General features: G+C 40.3%; 1 protein-coding gene across 5 annotated transcripts in view; it reads left to right on the forward strand.

Moving 5' to 3' along the window:
* Positions 1–23,442, forward strand: part of LOC142385574 (plexin-B2-like) — a 252,476-nt gene that overhangs the window by 108,301 nt on the left and 120,733 nt on the right. For 3 of the 5 annotated variants that reach the window (XM_075472217.1, XM_075472219.1, XM_075472218.1), the window contains one exon: positions 11,245–11,323. The exons of the other annotated variants lie outside the window; for them this stretch is intronic. The gene's annotated coding sequence lies outside the window, so the exon portion shown is untranslated. The remainder of the gene's footprint in view (positions 1–11,244; positions 11,324–23,442) is intronic. 5 annotated transcript variants of the gene reach the window in all.

Here is a 23,442-nt window from a genome sequence, read left to right on the forward strand (position 1 = left end):
AGTTGAATTACCAACTTGAAGAGTTTTCTAATCCTGTCCCTTGTTTCTGCTGACCCTCTTGTTTGGGTGCTTTTTTCTCCCAATCAGTCAGATGCAACAGCTCGATAAGCTCTGCTAGTGCTCTCTTTTAACTGCAGACTCATTTGCATATTTAGTCTTGCATAGATATTTATTTTGGAAATGCAGATTTCAAGGTGAGTTATTTTTATTTGAAAAGAGTAATTATAAAAAAAAGCCAGAATGTTTAGCTTTTGAATACTATTGTGTGGTGTCATCTCTATATTTTGTTTATATCATTATTAAAAAGTTGAATGAGCATATTCCATGTTTCTTGATTTGAGGTTGTAGACTGTGACTCACTGTTTATCATGGTTCTTTTGGCCAGATCACAAACTCTTTACTTTATACAGCATTTCCTTATGAAAAGTCCAGTATGTGATTAAGTTTGGTAAAAGACTGTGATTAAATTGAATAAACTGTGATTAATGTGTGGTTCCGGTTATGCTAACCCTAAGCCTGCATGAAGCAACCCCTCCACTGCCTTAACCTCTGCCTTGCTATATAAAGTCTGTTACTTTGAGCACTGACAGAATGAAATACCACATTGGAGCAATTCAAGAAAAGATTTTTTTGGGTCAATCCTTGCTGCAGAATTACAGGCCTGTCTGTAAATGATCCTTCATTGAGAAGATCTTTGAAAAATTGAGACAGTTTACTCTGACATCTAAGAGGAGTTAGATGTCTGATAGATTTCAGTCTGGCTGGTTGATGGGATCAGGCAGTGAGTTGTTATCTCCAGAACTGCTCTCAAACGGTTCTTGTCATATCTTTCTTAGTAAATGTAATTTTTGCATCATTATCTGACTCTTCGTCTTCAGGCTCAAAGGTTCTGTTATGGGCCCAGTACAGATTGCATTGTACTTGCAATAAAGTACACTAAAAGCTGTATTCTACCATTGTTTTCTAGATTATATTCAGATATTTATTTCTTTTCAAATCTCTCTTTTTAGTCAGAGTTGCATAAAGTCCACGAACTACTGGATCCATTCAGCTAAACACAGAAAAAACGTAGGCACTTGTTTATGCTTCAGCTACTTTTGACCCAAAGGTGATGGTCTTGATTTTCTGTTTTCTTCTGTGAAACCCACTTCGCGTAATTAAGGTGATTCTTCAAGCCAGGGTTTGAGTCTGGATCAGAATGTAAATTGCTTAGTTTGCTTGTTTTAAGCAGCTTAGCAGTTTAGTTAAAATCCGACCTTGTTGTATCATTAGTGAGGAAGGAAGGGATTGTCTATGTTTATAATCTCCATCTGGATTATTGCAGTTAACCTCTCCCTTGTCTGAGCAGTGCCAGGCTGGAATAAAAGCTTCCAGAAAGATAATTTGAGTTATAGTCTTGATGTCTTAATATTGGCTCCCCATCAGGTTCAGAGTCCCGTTGAATATTTGTGTTATTGCATGGACAGTTTTGCATTGTCAAACCCCTGCATATGTGAAACAGCCACAGCTGCAGTCTTACAACTTACTGTTGTGACTCTGAGGTCTTCCGATCAGGGTCGGTTAGATGTTCCTTCATCTCGGCTTTGACGGTAAAGGAATGAACTCTTTCCTGTTTTACTTAAAGATCTCTGAACACTGATGACAGCCATAAGTTGCAGTTTGAGACCGTTTGCTTGAAGTTGCTTTTGTTGTGTCCTGTTGATTGATTGGCGTTTGTCTATTGTTTGTATTCTTACTTATTTTTTGTGCAGCCCTTTGTGCCACTGGTTCCCGTACAGATTATATCAATAAAATGTACTTATTTGCTTTTTGAGTCTTTTCTTTTTACTGTTTTTACAAACAAGTGAGCGGCCTGAAGTCGGATTCATTCTTCTTCTGCAGGATAAAATGAATTCTCAGTGTGAGATGTTGGTCTTAAGATCACAGTTTGCTTCCAGAGCTGTGATGCCTGCAGGGGAGTGCTCAGCCGTGTAGAAAAGACAGCAGCACCACTCTGAGCTCAGGCAGCAAAATCTGGAGAAAATATGATGAATAGTTTGAGTTGCCAGAGTCGCTTTGCTGCCTTTAAATCATGATTGGATTTTGAAAAGGCGGGCTAACAGACTCATATTATCAGCACCCTGTAGATGACTGTGTGTCCTGAAGCCAGCTGATAGTTATGCTCTGATGGTTTTTGTCTGGCACCAAATGCCCTCACACTTTCTCCCCTAAAATTGATTGCAGAGTAAAGTAGGTGGACTTCATTTGCCGTCTCCTCGATGACTCTCAGGCTCCTCTGATGTAAACCGAACGTTGCAGAGAGGAAGATGAGCCTTTGTTCTCGTCACAGCGCTTCTGTGAATCACAGCTCATCAGCGGTTTCATCTAGCAGGGCAGGACCTCCATTTAAGATGAGCAGCGTGTCACTGGTTACATAAGAGGCCTGCACGCCTTTTTAAAACTGAGGTTGTTTTGATGGATCCCTGTCGAGTTCACAGCTTAGGAGGGAAACAGTTTTTATTATTTCTGTTTGGGCTGCAGGTTGTCCTGAACCCTGAAATGATTGAGTTACTCAGTAGTTCACAGTCACACACCAGTGACTCAGAGAAGTAACTGATGCATACGAAATATTTTATCACCCAAGTTTCATATGAAGGCCTGAATAGTCTGTATCAAGACCAAGCTGTTAACTGGAGTTACTTCAGATCTGTATAAACAAGGTTTCAATTCCTGGAAGCAGAGATTGGATCTACTGTACCACCCACTACCTTACTGGTAGCACTCTTATCTAGGAACAGTTTTCTTTACAACCGTCAGCATTAGTAAAACTAGAAATGCACTCAGAGAGTGCAGACCTCCGCCAACCGCCAACCTACCTGTGGATAGCGAGCCATGTATGGACATATGTTCCTGATGTGGGCTACTTGTTCTTTGGCGCTGTCAGCAGAAGAGGCATTCCCTTCTCCCTATTCATTATTGAACAGCAGTGTTCGCCGTTATTAATTATTATTATTAATATTATTATTATTAGAATGTTTTGTCGGGAAGCAGTGTTCTGTCGGGAAGCAGTGTTCGCCGTTATTATTACGCTATATGCAGTTATGCACACTGGCTTGCCGTGCAAGTAAATCCGCGCACTATGCATTCTGTCTGGCTTTGGGCAAGCTATATGCAGTTATGCACACTGGCTTGCCGTTGCAATCTTTTGTTGTGCTAATTACAGCAAATCCGCGCAATATGCATTCAATCCGCGCACTATGCATTCAATCCGCACACTATGCATTCTGTCTGGCTTTGGCTCTGTTTGGCTTTGGCACCTTGAGGTCGCGCCACCTTGTGGAGGCCGCTCCACCTTGTGGAGGTCGCTCCACCTTGTGGAGGTCGCTCCACCTTGTGGCAGGTCGCAAGATTGCAGCACGAACAGACGAACGAACATCCAGACAAACAGACAAACTCGGGCGATCACATAACCTCCTTGGCGGAGGTAATAAATCAAATATAGAGGATGTTTTTCCAAAAGCTAATTCTAAAAATCATTTAAAGCCTCTCACACTTTATGTTCGCTGTCAGTTATTGTTTGGAAAGTGATGAGCACCATCCTGGAACCATATGGATCTGTAAATTCATTGCAATGACCAGTTGGAGGCTCCGATTGGTGGTGCAACCAGGTACTACAGCAAGTGCTAAGTATTTTCTGACATTTACTGGTCTGCTAGTTGGCGGCAGGATTTCTGGTTCTTTGTATACTTCAACTCATGGCGACTGAAAACGGGTTACCGATGGAACAACAGTTCTGTGAGTCCGCGTGGAGCTAAACGCTGAACGACCGTCGGTGTTAAACAATTTACTGCAACCAGGGCTCTAAATTAACTTTTTTGATCACAATGTGGCTAGTAAGTTTCTGAAGTTACCAGCCAATCAGAATTTCCACTAGCCAGATATTTTTCCGTGCAAAAAAGACAGATGAGAGCCACTGAATTCATTTGATCAATTTATTAACTAAAACTTTAAATTCATTTTACAGTGAAATTGGGAATGTATATCCAATTAAAACAATTAAATAATTAAACTTATGTACATACAAAACGTATTCTAACATTTCATTACTCCTCAATCCTCACATACTATTCAGGTTCACATTTTTTGTACATAAAAAAATAACTTTAAAACTGATTTATATTCATGTGAAACCTGAATCTACAAAAATAGAAATATTTAACAACTTTCTAACCATGTTTTAGTGCAGATAATGCACAAAATTAAACACAAAACTATATGCAGAGACTAATTATGAGGGGGATACTGTGAAATGCTTAAACATCGTCCGAGCTCTCTGAACTGTCTTCGGACCCATCTAAATCAGTTCCATTTTTCCCTTTTCTCACAAAGTGTGGCCGGCGTGTTTCGCGAGGTTCAATATCATCCTTCTCCCCTCCCGGCAGGCATATCTTTTCTCTTCACGGCCTGCTGTCCCAACCATCGCCACATTTTGTTAGTGTTTGCGTCTGTATTTGTATTTGTACCGGCGTCTATCATATTTCCAAACCAAGAGTGACCCACGCCCACTCCCCTAGTACGGCAGCCTCGGCGGATGCGTTCCCATAGAAACTGCGCTCGCGTGTCCCGCGCATAGACTGTATATAATAATTTTGCGTTGCCGTTGTTGGTTCTGTACCTTTGCTTTGCTGTGGAAAAGATGGTTAACATGGAAGTTAACATCGACAATCTGCTTTTTGGAGGACTGGAACTAAGGCCCAATCCTAAACAAAGTCATGAATTCAGCTTCAGGTTACAGAGAAGCAGTGTTGCAGGGTACGACGGCAGCTCTAATCTGTCGACGTACAAGCTGTCATGTGTTGCTGCGGCTCTATGTTGGTTTCACGGTCAACGCTGGTTTAAAAATCGATGCCTATCATACCATGGAAACTAGGGCTGTAGCGATACACTAATCTCACGATACGATACACGATATTCAGCCAACGATTCGATACGATTCAATACACTTACATCATTTTCTGGGGGGAAAAAGGGACAGTGTGATTTCACATGAATCGTCACTGATTGGACTGGTGGTCCAACCTTTGAACCGGATGGACAACACAGCCAGACAAACAGAAACAAACGAACATGTCACAAACGTGAGAGCTATGCACTTTATACAACATTTTTATGAACTAATTTATCACTGTTTTGTGACCCCCTGGCATTGTATGTATTATCTTAATGTTCTGTGTTTTCACTAATTGTAACATCTGACTTTTCAATAAAGTTTGCTTTAAAAAAAATTGATAACAAAAATCGATACTCGCAGCTGAAAAATCGATACTTTATCGGGAAACGAAATATCGATATATATCACAGTATCGATCAAATTGCTCAGCCCTAATGGAAACAATATTAACCCTTAACACAGATGGACAAAGACAAACAAATGAAGCATTTCTCGTGCATATCTTATTTATGGCTCTTGTAGGTCCCTTAAGGTGGCAACTTTTTCTCTGAAGTTTGAACATCCATATGAACCTGGGAAGCTTTGGATGTCAGTCATTTAAAAAAAGATTCCCACTCTGTAAGTGACCACAGGCTGTGTAGACGGTTGCATCATAACTTTTGATCCATTTGATGGTGCTCTCATCAGCTTGGCTAAATGCATAGCCTGGTAACCTGCCAGTGAATGCAGCTCATGTTGGTAATCTCGTGCTGGCTACGTAGCTATGTTCATTTCTATACCTTTTAAGGTGCAAAAATCGTTGAATTAGTTGAATTGGTAGCAAGCAGCTAGCTATACTGTGTGACAACAAATCTGCAAACTCTCCTGCTAGCTGCCACCAACTCAAGTGAGGCAACAAAATCGGGCACAATCGGCCACAGCAGGTGCCTTGCCATAGATTTGGTAAAATGCCCTCGTCTGTCGGATAGCAGGATTTATAAGTCCTAATCTATACGTACTTGTATGTCCTTTATTGTGAGGAGCTGAGAGGAGGATGTTCATGGAGCAGAGGTCAGCATTTACCCTGAAACCAGTTTGCGGCTGCTACAGAGACTAAATCTAGAAGATGGAATTTATGATTTATATTTGAGAATTATCATGCTTTTTTTCCCCCACCCTCTTTCAATGTTGTAGTCAACCCCTCCTTCATGCTCTCACTTTTCTGTGCATCGCACTCTCTTCCCTTCCACTCCGGACAGGCCTGAAACCTGAGGATTACAAGGGTTTTGTGTTTCAACGGGAAGAAAGATGAGGAGGAAGAGAAGAGATAAAGAGGGCAGTTGAAAAGCGGGGGAGTGGAGAGGAGACTAAGAGGAGGAAGGAGGGTGGGAGCATTATTGTACACGGCGAGTAGGGAGGAATAAAGGGGAGAAAAGTGGGGAGGAACCCCAGGGACTCTTGTTCTTCTTTCAGTGAGAGGAGATTTTTCTTACTTTTATCTTTTCTCTTCACTCTCTTTCACCCTCTTGTGCTGCAACCACAAAGTTCAGCCTGTTTACACGCACACAGCTCTGAGAGGACCTCATTATGGCAGTCAAGTGTGTTCTCGGACTCGCCATTCAGACTACAGAGTGGAAATTCAACACCAGACACACCCCTCACTGTGAGAGTCCCACACACACCCTCTCAGGGCTCCCAGGTGAATTAACATTCCCTTTCCTTTTCACGTTAAATTGTATTTGCATTGGCGGCGCCTGAATGCTGCTTCGCTTTTGATAAACTGAGAAAACGATGATGGAGGGCTGATCTGCATGTATCAGTGAGACAGACTGATAGACTGTGATGGAGAAAAAAAACTAAATTAAGTTGAAGCAACTGATTAAAGCTGGGATTGGTTTTTGAAAAATGCCACTGGAGATGGAATATTGGCCATAATTGATGGATTAGAGGGATAATAACTTTCGCGGGTAAACATTGGATATTATTTTTAAAGTTAAATATGGCTGTCAGACTTTACACAGGCAGATAATTTAGTTCAATTTCAGCTATTAAACCCCGTTAAAAGTCTGACAGCTGCAATGCTTTTTGAATCTGTAGAGGCTCTGCAGGGAATACACTGATCTGGGATCCAGGACTGGATCTTTCTACATCCTTCATGCTGCATTTCTAATACCTGGTATTCTCCAGTCATGGTTTCTGTGCAAATGTCATGGGGTTCGTTGGGTGTAAACTTTGTAGATTCAAAGTAGGCTGGCAACATTCAGTTAATCCTCTGAAACATCATGTTGGAATTCAGTGCAAGCATTGAGTGTCCATTCTTCAAAAGCATACTGTGTAAGCTGCAACTGCACAGTGCTGCTGAAGTTTTGTAGTAGACATGTTTGTTTTTAAGCAGCTGCTCTGATTATGGCAGGAACAAACAATTATTGTAGAGCTACAAAGCTGCTCTGATCGTGAAAGGAACTGCAGGAGCCCCTCTTTGAAGTACACACGGGGGACACATAATGTCGCAAGAATGAGAGGACGAAGATTGTGCTTTTTCCTTAATTTTACACTGGGCGAATAAAAGCGATTGATAGCCTTTTCCGTTTGCCCACATGTATCTACTAAAACGCTGTGCCCCTCCCTACCACGGAGCTGGCGCAGGCACCTAGAGCTCGCATACCTCTGGGCAGGGATGAGATCACAACTGAAAACCTGTTGGAGGCTGTTTCTTACGGATACGTAGTGCTGAATTGGGGAATAATCTGGAGCTATCTCTCCCTGGAACTATTTCTTTGACAAAGAATCAGATTGAAGGTGAACCAGGGTGTCGTCACCACTCGACGCCACTATTATAGACTTTGGGGCTAAAAATGTAGATTTCTCTGATGGGTAAGTAGCAACATCAGTAAAATTAAATCCAGTATCCTCCCGAAACAATGTGCGAAATGGACCGTTACATCTGAAGGGAACATTGTTCACAGCTTTTTTTTTTGTTCTTTTAGCTCTGTTTGTGCTTTGCATTTCGCGTCCCCTTGTTGGTCTCCTTCTGAAGTTAACGTTAATGTCTGTGAGGTATACCATTGAAGCTGTTCTGTACATAGTTTTTTTTTCTTTCGTGCATTTCTATAAAACACTCAACCAACTTACCTCAGAGTGTAACAACAGCACTTCATCCTCATGCAGACTTTTGATGATCCAGTAAATATGATGTGATTTTATACATGTATGAATCCTGTTTTGACAGAATTTATGGAGCGAGAGGGTGGTGCTTAGCATGTGATCTTTGGTTGCCCCTTAAGGGGGGGGGTCGGGAAGCACTACAGACATCGACCTGCGTGTTAAAATGATTAAATCTGCAGAAGCCTAAATGTCGATTTTGTTGGATCGTTGCCATAAAGCAAGTTGGGATCAAGTCTGACAGAAATCTAACTGTCATGTGTTATGTAGCAGTGAGCCAGGTTGACATAATCTTGAACAAGTCTGTCAAGACTCGTTCACAGTAAAAACGAAAAGCTCAAATCTTGTAGGATGACAAGGACAACATGTGTCTGCGAATGTCTTCAGCCTCCGCTCATTTCTTCATATTCTGCCTCCAAGCAGCCAGACTTTCCTCTAATCTTTTGAATGGGTCTGAGCAATAGTTCTCCAGACTTTCTGAAGGTCTTTCAAAGTTCTTCATTGGACATTGGCTGCTTTTTCACAAATTTTCTGTCCAGTCCTTGTGCCTAAAAAATTTCAGAGGATTGTGGTTTTTTGTTAATTCGAACCTATTAAAAAATGCAAGCCTAAAAAAGGCTCCTAACTCAAGGGATGAACCAGTGTTGTGTCCCCACATAACATACAACTTAGCAAAGAAGCCATTTTAAATTGGATCTTTAGGCACTTTGTTACTAGCAGCCTGTCACAAAGACGCATCATTTGTTCCCATTTCTTTAGTTGCATCTATGAAAAACAGCAAAGATAACACAGTTTGACAGACAGAAAATAGGATTTCTGCAGCAACCAAGTTGATTCCCAAAGAGCTGTTAGCTGAAAACTTGGCATATCTCAACATGGTGTGCAGTGTGTCCATAAAACATTTGAGGAAACAAATGGAGAACAAAAAATAAATGACACAAGAAGTGGACTGAAAATCAGTGGCAACAGGTCTGATGGAGGGATGAATCCTTCCCAGAGCCCGGACCTCAAAATTATTCAAGCATTGTGGGATTATCTTGGTAGAGAACGGTACAAAAGGCAGCCGACATCCAAAGAAGAGCTTTGGGATGTCCTTCAAGAAGCCTGGAGAACTATTCCTGAAGACTACTTAAAGCAAGGACAGAAAGCTTGTCTGAGAGGGTTCAGGCTGTGTTAGAGAATAAAGGAGCTCAGACCAGATATTCACTTTAAGGCTCTTTATAATTGTACAAACTCTGTTTTTGACTTAAATGCTGTTTTTCCATTTATATTTGCATGTGTCCATAATTCTCTGCACCTATTTCAAGGTTTTCTGGCAATATATTAAAGAAATGATGGATGGCTCAAGAATTTGGCACAGCTCTGTACTTTGGCATGCAAAAAGGAGTATCTTTTTCCATCTGTGAAAAAGCTAAACAGACATTCAGTGGCAGCTTATGAACAGTAACTTTAGATCTGTATCCAGATGCGTCAGCTGTGAGAAATACATACATACATTTTTTTTCTTCTTTTTAGAGTTTTAAAGGATAAATATCTATCCTAACTGACTTATTAAGACAATCACACAGAAACGAAGCCAAACCCATCAAGGCAGCAGCGGTAACTGCACATACACCTCATACAACTCCACTTCAAAGAAACCAGACTAACCCTTTAATTGAGGCCTGCTGCTTATGTAATAACCAAAAATAATCCATTTAAACTGCTTTTAAACAGAAGCTGCTTTGAATCACTCAATGCATATTTATACCTGTTTTTCCATTAGGAATTCTAAGATATTTCCAAGGAAAATGAAAGCCAACCAGATAATGATTCCTGTCGGCTTCTGATTAATTAATTTTGTGGATGATGACCTGAACAATAAAGCAATATACAGAGATAAAGAAACGAAAGTCAACAAAGGACTAAAGTTACTGGCTTTGGTTCAACTTTTCTAACGTTTAACCAGAATGTTTGTGTGTGCAACCAAGGCAGAGGCAGCCTGCCATGCCTTAGCATGTTAATTATGTAAATTGGTCATTAGGATCCCTTATGGGGGCCTGGATGGAACTGCCTGAACTCACACACACACACACACACACACACACACACACACACACACACACACACACACACACACACACACACACACACACACACACACACGTGGAACTGGCTGCAGATGTAAAGTGGAGAAACTGGTGGAAAATGAGGGCAGTGGAAAAAGGGAAATGTTGTCTCGGACATTTAAGCAAAGAAGTTTATCAGGAATGCAGCAGTGTGGAAGTTTCCTTTGTAGCCAGAAATCTGGCAAATCAAATTCCAAAGTTTCCATATGCTGTCTGTTCATTTGAACCACATTCAAGGAAGCAGTGTTTTTGGTGTAAAAACTGGGCTTTGGTGTTCAGGACAGACACAAAAGGACACAAAAATTGTTTCTGCTTTTTTACTGAAATTTGGGGCACAGTCACTGCACACGGTGCCAAAAATAAATGAGTTTTTTTCCATATTTGGAGAATACGAAGACTGTCCAAGGTGGAAAGAAAACATACAACTGTCTTGCCAAGATTATGCTTTGGATTGTTGGAAAACAGACTTCTGACATATTTTTAACTGAAATATCTCAGAAAGTTCCCACTGTGCTCTAAATGTTTCCTCTGCTTGTGTTTGTAACAGAGCTGCACAGCAGAGCGAAGAGTTCCCGCTGTCTTTAGCCTCATCTTTGACCTAATCAGAGTTAATGATGATTATTTACAGAGGAATCCAATTTTTAAGCCAAAATGTATTTGGAATAAAACTAAGGTTTTGAAGCGTATCATAGACATGATGGTTTTCTAAATGGACCCAAGCCCCTGAGAGCAGCAGCCACCGGGTCTTTAACTCCAAAATGTCTCAGAAAAGACGAGGAAGAAATAAGAAAGACACAAAACAGCCCAAATAAGAAGCAAAATGACCCACTGGAGGACAAACAAAAAACAAAACTGTCAGTTTTACACTCGTAGAAAGAACAACTAAATAACACCTGGCTTTTGAGTGCAATATAAAAAGTGACTCTGCAGAAGTCTTGGGTGATTATCGGCTCAGGCTCTGATCGGCATTGATGGAATAACAACACCCAGGCATGCACTTTTCAATGTCTGTGCTGCACACAGGGCTGCAAGTGTGAACACAGCTTTTTTTTGTTCTATTTTCAGAAACACGCATTTACTGACCGTAACGTCTCACACTAAGGCTCTGAAACTGACAGCAATAACTTGTGGACAAAAAAAAAAGGTAAGATTTTTTATTTTACCTACTGCGAGACACATGGTAGATTATTCACAGTCCTGCTGTGTGGGTTGGCGTCCATGGTCCAGTAAAATGTAATCAACAAGCCTAATCATCTCAAAAAGCTGTGCTTATGAGAAACTTTGGTCCAACATAGCGTGCAGGATTCTGTGTGATGCCATCCTTTCGTGTTGTCATAGTTAAAGGCTTGTCCCGTGGGAGGTAGTGACCAGTTGTAGCCCTGAAAACTCTGACGGTAAAGCTGGATTAATAAAGCTATTACTAGGAATAGGAAAATATTTATTCTGCTTGTTTTATCATGTGTAATCGTGATATTTAGAAAAAAAAAAACAGTTTTAAAGATGCTACTTTTAATGTAACAACAGCAAAAGACTCACTAAACAACCAAACATAGCCACAAAAGAACATTAAAAAAAAAAAAAAAAACATTAGCAGAATGACCTAAATTACCTGCAGAAGTAAATAAACACCAAGTAAAAACTATGGGTACACATCTAAAACTGCTGAGGAAAAAAAAGACAAAACATCTCACACTGGCAAAAAATGCAAAAATTGAATGTAAAATTCCCAAAATGTAATTTCACAGAATTTGATTGATTATAACAACTTTAAAGCTGCAGTCGGCAGGTTTTCAAAATTGCGAGTCTAAAGTCGGAAAATTTGAACTGATACAACTTTCAGGTCCCTCCCCCAACCTCTAACAAGCTCCGAATCGCCCCCCAAACCCCTCCCCCTCTCTGGACGAGGTTGTGCACGTGAGCGCACACAAGCTGGGGCAGACTCACGCTCAGCAGCGTGTGCACAAGCTGTGATTGACAGGTAGGATTCCTCCACCCTAACTTGATTGGTTAAAAACAGCCGGGAGCGCTCGGTTTTTGCAAGCATGATTACAGGCTTCAGAGGGAGCTACAGATTTCGTTATTTTTCCTAAACAGCCTATTTAATATTCTACTTCCAGAATCCCATGACAATTCAAGCTAATATGACTAAAAAAAAGTTGCCGACCGCAGCTTTAAGTGAACAAACATGCGTTTGTGTTTGTGTTGTTTATTCAGGGAACACTAAGTTAAACTGGGGAGGATATAGACTCACAAGCTCGGTATGTCTGGATGTGTAGCTTTGCTGTGGTGGCATCCTTTGTAGGGTTGTGCACCAACACAATCCTTTGAAAGTATCCTCTCAAGTTTGTGTCAGCAGCAGAGAACCATCAGATGTGACTGTGAGGAGGACTTCAAGTTAAAGAAAAGCTTCCTCAGGTTTTTTTTGGACACATTAGTTCAGTGAAGAGGCATTGGGGAGTAATTAGCCCCCTGCTGATTCCAGCGCTGAAACTCTGTGGTGATGAATGGATCTGTCACTGATCGGTGCAGGACGGCTTCTCTCCCTCTGTCTACAGTCACCTCATCAGCATGTTATGAGATCTGTTTGTGTGACGCTGCTGTGCACCTCGCTGCGTATTATGTTGTATCAAGTGTTTATTTCAAACAAATACATTAAAATGAAATAAAATGCGAGATGCGTCAGTGAGGTTGGTATTGGTCATACAGCTCCTACAACTGGAATGAAGTTGTATTTTGGATTAGTCCTCACAGCCGCTTCATTTAACATGTAGATTCCTCTCAATTCATTATGCGTTTGTCTTATTTGGAACAATAATATTGTGGAGAAATGATTGGTTGTTTCCTTAAATCCTTGTTTACCTTGTTTGTTCTGTCACACATGGAAGTATAAAGGAGCATAATGATTTTTGGTTTTTATAATATTGCAGCCAGGACACTTTTGAAAAAAAGATTTTTAATCTCAATGAGGTTTTCCTGGTAAAATAAGATTGGATTTCGATTTATTTATTTTTTTTAAATATAACTGATATGTGATTTATTATGTTTAATCACTCCAAGGAATTTAGTTTTGGGTAATTTTTCTCTAATTCTATTTTATTTATCTCAACTTTCTTATTGGTAGTTTTCAGAATTTGTCTATAAATTGGATCATTTGTCAGACAAAAACCTTGATGGACTTCTAAAAGCCTTTCGAGTATTAATTGGACTCCACTTACTATATTCCATCCATCTCTTATCCGCTTATCTGAGGTCAGGTAGAGGAGGCAACAGGTCCAGGGGGGAAACCCAGACATCCCTCTCCACAGCAACACTCTCCAGGTCCTCCTGGGGGATCCCGAAGGCATTCCCAGGCCAGATGGGATATATAATCCCTTCATCGTGCTCTGGGTTTTGCCCCTGGGTCTCCTCCCAGTTGCAAGTGCCCGAAAAAACCTCCAAAGGAGGATGACCAAGAGGCATCCTAACCAGAGGCCAGAAGCACCTGAGCTGACTCCAGAGGAGCAGCTTACTATATTATCAGTGAAAAAGCTAATTTTGTGGGGAGTCATGCCTCAAGTGGATACAGATAGTTGTTTTCTTCAGATATTTCTGAGCAGATTTATGGAGGTCAGACGGGCATCTGAAGTGAGTCATGACGTGTCTTTTGTCATGATGGTATATGACTCAAATTCCCCTCATTTGACTCTAATGAACCTCCGACTTTCCACTTTCCCCTTGTGAAGCTCTCGTCTTCCTCTTTTGGCTTTGTCTCATTGACGATATTCTATTCCTAAATCTCCCTTCTTACTGCTCATTCTCCCAGCATTCGTTAAAAAAAGTTTTTGTCCACCGCTGTCTCATCTTACTGTCCCGCACGTGTTGCTCTCCTCCCCTTTCTGTCCGTCTTTGTCTCCCTGCCTGTCAGACAACATCAGTGATAAGAAATGGCTTCCGTATCAGTAGTAAAGGCTGTGTGTGTGGTCTGTGCATTTGAGTGTGTCGACGGGGTTGTCAGCTCTAGCTGTCATTTTGTCATTGTAATTTTGGAAAGGATCATCCCGAGCCTCTGTAGTGCTCAGTCACACACACACAAACACACACACACACACACACACACACACATACACACACACACAGGTAGTTCTGTCCATCTTTGATCGCCTTGAACTGATAGACGGGGAAAAAGGAATAAAGACGGAGACAAAACACTCAAAGCAGAGACCATCTTGGCGACAGGAATGTGAAATAGCGGTTTAGTGACGAGAGCAGACCCCAACTAAGTTACAGACAGGCTTTCTGAAACAAGCTGTAACCTTTGACCAGTCAAGACGTTTTTTCCACTCTGACTATAACACAAAAAACAGTCCATTTCTTTCCAACAGAGCTCCTGATCGCAGTCTCTCTGGTATCCAGCAGGAAGTTCAACAGTGCAGAGATGCATGTTGCATATTTTTCTGGCAAAAGGGATGTAAGAGGAAGGATGTTATTTTTCAAATTCAGAGAGGTCACCCGTCAAGTGAGATGGAAGTTGGAGAAAGGAGGTAATCGGACTCACTGCAGCCAAAGCAACTCTTCTATTTGAAATTAAAGCATATATCAGTCAATAACAGAGGTGTTCAATTAGTCCGGAAATGTATAGTCATCTCTTTTCTTTTTTTAATTGTTCCTCTTCGTAAATATTTTCCTCCATTTGAGTGCCTCTGCCTGTTGTTGCATTGTTCTCGCTTTCTGGTCAGCCGCAATTTTTGCTGTGATATTCTGTTTCACCTAAACTATAAAGCAAAGTGTCCTTTCGTTTCCCGTGTTTCTTCAGAGCCACCTCATTTTGTCACTTTAAACTCTTCCAACTCTGGATGTAAAGAGTAGCCTGCACGAATTGCAACCCAAGTGACATTTTGGTGAACTAAAAATATTGATACAGATCTTATGAAGTCAAGATGAGATTTCCGCATCAACGTCAGAGGGAATCCGCGCCATTGCCACGGCAGCAGTGGACGCCATTTAAACAAGATCTGAAGGTTAAAGCAGCGTATACGCTCACAGTTCTTGCTTGAAGAGAAAGAACAAATACAACCTGTACAGCAAACATTGAGAAGAATCAATACACCATCAAATCTAACTACAAATAATATGGATTATAGTAGAAGGGATGCACATTGGAACTGTGGTGGATCAAGGATTTTTCCAAGTTTGGGGCAGTATAGGGGCAACATTTAAAAAAGAGGGTCCCTTTCTGTAGAAGCTGTATGCACATTTCTTATGCTATTCACTGTTTGTTGTTGGCTAAAGTTTGAGATGTTTGAATTTACAAATTGTTCTTTGTTCGAGCAGCTTGGGTATATTTAAAGAGGTTTAAAGGAAAATACATGTTTTAATAGATGGAAAGCTATGCTGCCTTTCCGTGCATCGGAACAGTTTCTCACTTATAAATACCCTTATGTCAAAATCAAAGTCGTTTTTCTTTCCCCCTTTTTATTCTTATTTACCACAGGATTTATACACAGTACCACTGTGGCTGTAAAAAGTGCTTAGAGAGCCTCAGTTTTCACTCATCTGTAAGAGTGAAGCTATCAAGGACCAGATAGATCAGGGTCACATCGGGAGCCAGTTAGATTTTAGTAGGGGCCGGTGCCTCTTTAGCCCCACCCCTTGGATCCACCCATGCTTTGGAAAAAAAAGTCCATATCATCTACATCAAATCGAAATACTGGCCCGCTGAGACATCATACTAAAAACCTAGACGCTAATCCAGCTAGCACAACAGCAACAACACCTGAGGTAAACTGGTAATGAAGAACTCATCCAAACACAACTTTGCGACAGTAGTTCAGTATTTTTTCTTCATGTGCTATGAAGCACCAAAAAAAACAACAACCTTTGATTGCATATACTTATCTGCAGGCAGCCCAACGATGCCAAATTAATTTGAATTGTCCTAAAATTGTTATTTATAGTCATTTCCAATGTCTCAATATCACTGGTCTGTTTTTAAAGGAAACCCTGTTGCAAACAGAAGTCGGTGGCTGTGAACATTCTTTGGAAATGCTGGTCAGCACTGCAAACGCTGACCAGCATTTCTGAATATTTCTAAATGTTATTCAAACTGAGCAACATTTCTGAATATTTCTAAATGCTATTCAAACTGAGCAACTTTTCTGAATGTGCAAACTAACGCCTCAGTTGGAAACTGTGATTGTGATGCTGTGGTACATTGAGCAGCGTTCACGAACACTGTCTGTCGATGTTAAAACATGAAACGGCGATCAAATGAGGAGCAATGAGCTCATGTTCTTCCATCGCTACTCCAACAGACCGCTCTGGATGCTACGCTAAGTCTGTGGTTTTTTTTTCAAACATGGTGGTCGTAAAGTTTTAGCTGCTCTGTTAGGTCTCCAGAATCCCTCCTCCAGCCTCTGCATCAGCACACCAGTTTTCCTGGCTGAGAGCCAGTGCTGTAGGGTTTCAAACAGAAAAGATCTGGTTCTAAGTTAGAGACCGGCTCCAAAAAAGCACTGGAAGCACTTCGTTGGTAAAGGAGTGTGCGTCAGCCTGCTGCCATTTGCTTTTACTTCGACTCTATGAGGGCAGTGGATCAAAACGGGTATATTGGCAATGAGAGACAACTAAATTAGTGCGATAAAAAAATGCTGAAATGCTCCGTGGAGATGGGAAGTGGAACTACAGGAGAGGGGTGATAATCATCTGAACTTTTTCACTGTTAGCAACTCTTTTAAAATCACGTACAGTCATTGAACCACAAGCTAATTTAAAATTATTGATTAGTACAGCTTTGAACTCCGCAAACTGTGGGTTATGTTAATTACTTACACTATAGATGAGATTACGGAAGAAGAATTGGATGGTTGGATTAAGAGAAAGATTAAAAACGTTTCACTTCATAGTATCATTTATTAAAAAAGGGCCTCTGTTGTTCCTTTAGTTAATTCTTTACTCATTCATCCGGTAAGTCTTACAAGGTCAAGATGATTCACTTAGTTGAGCTCTGAGACCAAAACATTAATAAAACTGACAGACTATTTGTCATTTCCTGAATTAAATGGCCCTCGCCAGAAAAATAACAATGTGGTCCCCACGCTAGTGGGAACATTAGTTGCATGCAGCTTTACCATTGCCTGTTTGTTAAAACGGGATGCAGTGATTTGTAATTAAACTGCCATGGAAGTAAACTCAATACAAAAATAGACTCATGTTGAAAGAAGCTGTGTGGCTTAAAAGCACATGCCAGTTTCTGGAAAAGTAGGTGCTGATGGATTTATGGATCAACTTGGGTTCAGAAAGTACCCTTAATTGTGTTTTTCACAATATTGGATTTGTGGAAAAGTTTAAAAACTTTTTGATAAGCCGCAAATTCTTCCAAAACTGCCACAGATGTTCTTTAGAGCGAGCGTCTCAAAAGTTAGGACATTCTAAGAACAGTTCATCCATCGCGATCGGCTGCGTCAAAGCTTCCAAAAAGGAGTGAAGTCAAAGTTATGACTATCAAACCCAAACTCGGTATAAGAACTGGGAACACATTCACGTGAAGGTCATAGATAAATCATCAGTTTAGTCCAATTCCATTTCGATTAGCACTTATCTTGTAAAACTAATGGATGTAAACTCCATATTGATTGAATTAAAAGATTTAACTTTTTTTTTTTTGTCACTACAACCTTTTAGAAATGATGACAAAGCCATTAAACAAGAAGTGGGGTCAGATATGGGCTTATATTTCCTTTGGTTTAAGCGCCTCTATCTGAGAGTGACTGAAATGTTCAATATTTGACCTCTGGGGGGAGCTCTGATAACCAGAACATACATCCTGCCTTTAATTGAAAACAGTTCCACTTTTAACATGAAATAAAGCTCCCATGGTGATTGTGCCTTGGTGAACTGTTGGTCTATACGTCACTAATGCGGGTTTATTTAACCGTTTAAGACCTGATGGAACGTATGGGGATGCCATTTACCATGTTTTAAAGCTCCTTCAAGTCTTAATGACTTCCAGAAAGACATTTATTTCTTTACAGTATATGTAATCTGATTAGTAATGGGATGAAAGCCTTTGTGTTGCTACAGCTACAGAAAACACAAAGAAATGAAGTCGGGTCAGTCTGTGACAGTAACATTTATTCATACTTGCTGAATAAAAGTCTTGGCCTATGTAACATGCACAGATGTAACCTTAGATCGTGTAATCAGTGATTTGAAAATGATTCATGTTAGGTCTGCATGACCATACATAAGTTGGGTTTTAAGTGTGATTTATGCTCCGAGGCTTACCTTAAAAACCTTATCCCCACAGCAGAGCCATAAAAGCGGTGTTGTCACGTACAGCGAGAGTCACTTTCCCTCCTTCCTGAGCTTGTGACCTCCTGGGAAGGTTTCCCTTGCCTCAACAGAAAAGGATGTTGTTGGCGGTCGACTCTGCAGGAAATGAGCCTTCATCCATGTCTGGATGTTAACACAGGAGAATGTAACGCTTTCTTAAACCTGGTCTTGTAGAAAGTTCTCCCAACAGTTTTCTGCAAGAAAACCGAACGGGATCAAAAGTTCCCACTGTTAGCACAGTGCATGGGGGCTTTTTAGTATCTAAAACATGTTTCTCTAAATTTAGCAACATGTGTCACGTGACATCAGGAAGACGATTCTGCCCATTTTTGTTGACCGAATCTTTTTTTTCTTTTTTCTTTTTCTTTAAAGAAATAAACTGTAAAAACATTAGTTTTTAGAATGAAAAGTATGAAAGCTGATTATAGATGCACTATGGGGGTAATTCTGGGCCTGTGATTTTGCTGATGGCCAACACTGATTGCATTTGTCATTTATTTTCCCTTCAAATCAGGGAAACAATGACGCATCTGAAATCAAACGAACCTGAACACAAGTATTTTCAGACCTTAATCAAACTAAATAAGCGCAATTTGTTTCATAAAAATGTACCAAAAGCCTTGATTATAATTTAATTCGACTTTCACTCAGAAAGTTTGTTTGTGTTTTGGGGAAAAAGAAAAGATTTTGTAAATTGCAGTTAAATTTTTATCATCCAATACAGTTTAAAGTGTTACATCAAATGGATTTTTTTCCTACATGATGCTTTTTTTTTAAGCATTTAAGCTTCATGCTCAGAAAAAGAACACAGTTGAAGTTTCATTATGTTAAACCTGCCCCAACTTGATGATGATTTAACATGATGAATCAGTAGAAAAAAGCCCCAACAAGGTCCGACAGAGCTGACGGTGTTTTACAGTCTGAACAGACAAGTGAGACATTACCGACGGCCAATTGTCGGCTCGAAATCCCTTAGACTGATTTATTTGTGCATTTCTAGAAAGTAAAGCTTACAGTCAATGGACAACACGTGGCATATTCTAATGTGCCAGAAGTATGTCGTCTGTTACTTCTACGGCCAGAACCAATGTGCTGAATGAGTTTCCGGCTGAAGTCTTGAGGCCTCGCAGCATCACACCGGGGACATATCATGGAGTCTTTTATAAGCCTTTGCAGCGAGATTCCACTTCCAACGATGCCGTGTCCTACTGAGCGGCCACACCAAGGAATCAGTCTATCTCAAACCTGTTTTTGTAATTACTTGTTTTAGTATGAGCTGTTTTCAAATAATTTCCTGGAAAATGTCATAAAAATCCAGAAATATTTGAAATCATTCTGTTAAAGCTTTGCACCTGTTCTGTTGGCTGATGAGCTCTACAAGTATTAAACCCTCTTAGAGAGTTTATCGTGACTATAAGATTTAAAAATCCACTTGAGCCTTGTGCAGTTTGTCCCGTGAGGCTTGTCATATCAACGCCACTTTCCCAGTAGAAAACCAGAAAGATTCTCTCCATCAGACATGTCTCTCACCTTCTTATCCACCGTTCCATCTCTGAGACTTTCTCCTGCAGAGGTAACCTGAGAGGGAGAGGGGGTGGGGGAGGCGGCGAAGCGGGTGAGGCAGCAAAAAGGTGAGAAATGAAAAGAAAGGGCAGGAACAGGTACGAGACAAGCTCAAATTAAACTCGGAGCAAATAAGTGTGAAAGTTCGACAGGGTGAAAACTGGGAGGAGAATTGGAGTATATGAGAAGCAAAGATGAGGTTACGAGGTAAGAAGAGGGTGGAGAAGAGAAAGGTGATGGAAAGTAAATGAAATGAGAACACCTGTGGGAGTTTAGATGGGACTGATATTCAGGGCTTTTATTAAAAATCACATGTGGGTCCACCGCTGAACAATCCTGTTTGATTGATTTAGAATTATTTGTAGAATTGTTCTGTACTGCGGTGCTTGTCTCTGGGTATTTGATTTTCTCAGTAAGGCCCAGCTCCATTTCAGAGCATTCTCCTTCATGGGTGAATGCTTTTTCAGAAGCTTTTTCTGCTCCATGTTCAGCCAAAACTGGGCAATTTTTATAGCAATAACTAAACTGAATTGAAAATAACTATAGTTATGGCACTTTACGGTAAGATCCTGATAAAATCAGTCCCCACATACAGAAAAAGTACTAAAATTCAATGTCCAACCACAGGTCTGTGGCTAACATTGTAACTAATGAAGAAAGGTGCCACGAGAAACGAGTGGAACAATGACAACTGCCAACCTGATCCGGCTTCCTGCTTTTCACTTCAGCAGTAACCCAGTACGTTCAGTCCCTAAATTGTTGGGAATGTGAAAAACAAGGATTAAATAACAACTTTGGGTCATTTTGTGAGGTCTTGATTGGCTGCTCACATTGAGGTAAGTGTTGACTGTGCCTGAGTGGACTAACACCTTTTACTTTAAGGGCTGTAGGTATCGGACCTTTAAAACAATTCTCCATCAATGCACTGTAATCCTGTTTGTCTTTCTGTCAACTATCCGTTACAGTATTTAGTCTTGTTCCACAATGAAGCATTTGCTGAAACATTTCCAAGACCAAAACCACAAAGATTTGCAGCACATCTGTGATTCAAGTATACTTTAGGGATGTCTTTGTCAAGATTATTTGTCCCCGAAGCCAATCAGTTCTCTGAGATTGATTATCTGTCCATACCAAGTCAAAGTTTGACACCTGGATTTTCTTACATCGTACACACATGGTGCAAAAACATTCTTCAACACTTCCACCTAGTGGAGCTTTGGTTTTCATGTAAATAACAGGACAAATATGATACCTCAAAGATGTTGGCCAACTCTTTTGGACTGCTTAAATAAAGTGTAGAGAGCGTACGGTGTACCCTGGCTCCTAAAGGTCCAAATGAATGGTCATCCACGGAGGGGAATTGAAACAATTAACTTTTGCTTTCGTGCTGAAACTTATCTTTTCTTTAGTTTTTTTCCTGTGTTGTTTCAACAGAAACTTAAGCCAGAGTTGGCTGAATGTTGGAACCAACCTTAAAGGGATAGTTCGCCTCTTTTGACATGAAGCTGTATGACATCCCATATTAGCAATGTAATTTATGACCATTTTCTTACCCCCCACTGCGTACTGTGAGGTGAGTTCTGGCCTCGTTTTAGTGTTGACTGCTCTACACAGCATTGCAGTGATACAATTCAACTCAAATTCAATTCAAAAATACTTTATTTATCCCAGAGGGAAATTAAATGTTGATGTAACTCAATTAAATCAAGGAGTTATTATAGATGCTGATGGCTGTGGGCAGGAAAGATTTCCTGTAGCGGTCCGTTTTGCATCCAAACTGAAGAAGCCTTTGACTGAAGAGACTCTGTTTTCCGATAACAGTCTCATGGAGAGGATGTTGTCCATAATTCTCTTGATTTTATGCAAAATCCTTCTTTGCATTATTGTCTCCAGAGGTTCCAAAGTCGTCCCCAGAACAGAACCAGCCTTCCTTATCAGGTTGTTGAGTCTTTTTAGGTCCCTGGTTCTGATGCTGCTGCCCCAACAGATGACGCAAGACGAAATGACGGTCTCAACAACAGACCTGTAGAATATCTGCAACATCTTGTTGCAAATATTAATGTAATTAATGCAAATATTAATAAGGAGAGAAAATAGCGCAAAGCGATTGTGAGGTCTGACTTTTTCCTGGACAACTATTTTGTGATGCAAATGTATTACTCTTTTGAACGCATATTGTTTTGAGAAGAAAAACGCTTTATTTTTGTGGCCCCAGCCAACTAGCCGGACTACCTTCATCTACGCCAAAACGAGGCTCACAGTACGCAGTAGGGGGTATATCAATGTTGATACACGATATTGCTAGTATGGGATGTCATACAGCTTCATGTCAAAAGAGGCGAACTATCCCTTTAAAACAACAGCAGGGTTTCCCATACACTGTTAATATTCGAGCAGGCCATCTATATTTTTGGTTGTCTGAATAAATATGACAACCTTCTCACATATTTTTGCTTTTTACTGTAAAGCTACAGTGGTGGATCTTTGGTTCACCTTCTTGGGTGAACCTTTAAACCCCCTTTTTCAGAACACTTCTAAAAAAAAATAATGATAATTTTTAGTGAAAAACATTTAAACCTTTTGAACAAAGTTTAATTACCAGATATCCTCAAAAAACTGATTAAATGAAAAGTCAGTCCTCTTTTTCTAACAAACAAGTAGAAGCAGGTCGCAAATAATGGCCGGGTAGGTAGGGAGGGAACATTTGAGTCCATAACACTTTTATCTTTTCTTATTAAATAATTATGTTCTTTCATTCCTTAACTTTAAACCACTTTGGATTAGTCTGGTAAGCTGTTGCATGGATGCTCTTTCTCCTGCTGAGAACATTTTAGTTGGATACTGTGCAGGAAGTGTTAAGTTTGTAGTTGCAGCTTGTCAGGTTCCTACTGGTTCAGTTAGTCCACTGCAGTCGCCTCTTCTTGTTTTGAGGGTATAAGAATGCTATTTTTTTCTCGAAACTCTGCTGTCAAACTGCCAACTGGAAGGATTGGACAGTTGGCAGATAATGTTTGAGTTCTTGGGTGAGGTTTATCCTTCCGATTTCAGACTATAAATGAAAATCTTGACGTTAAATCTTGTCGTCTTTTTTAAATTTCGTCTTGAAAGAAGCTTTTAAAGAATGGCAGCACATAGGAGCAATGTTGTCTGTCGACCCTTTTGAAGCTGTTGAAACACTTTGAGTGGGGGGAAAAAACAACTTATTAGACTTCAGTTGAGATGAATACGTGATACAGTCTATAAGCACGTCTATGGGCCACGTGTTACTTGCAGTGTGGAGGATTTGTATTTTAGTTTTCCTTAATAATACTTAATTCTAGGGATGGGCAACAATTAAAATGTTTAATCTAATTAATCACATGATTTCCCTGATTAATCACGATTAATCGC

Source organism: Odontesthes bonariensis, chromosome 8 (assembly GCF_027942865.1).
Source record: "Odontesthes bonariensis isolate fOdoBon6 chromosome 8, fOdoBon6.hap1, whole genome shotgun sequence".
Lineage (NCBI taxonomy): Eukaryota > Metazoa > Chordata > Actinopteri > Atheriniformes > Atherinopsidae > Odontesthes > Odontesthes bonariensis.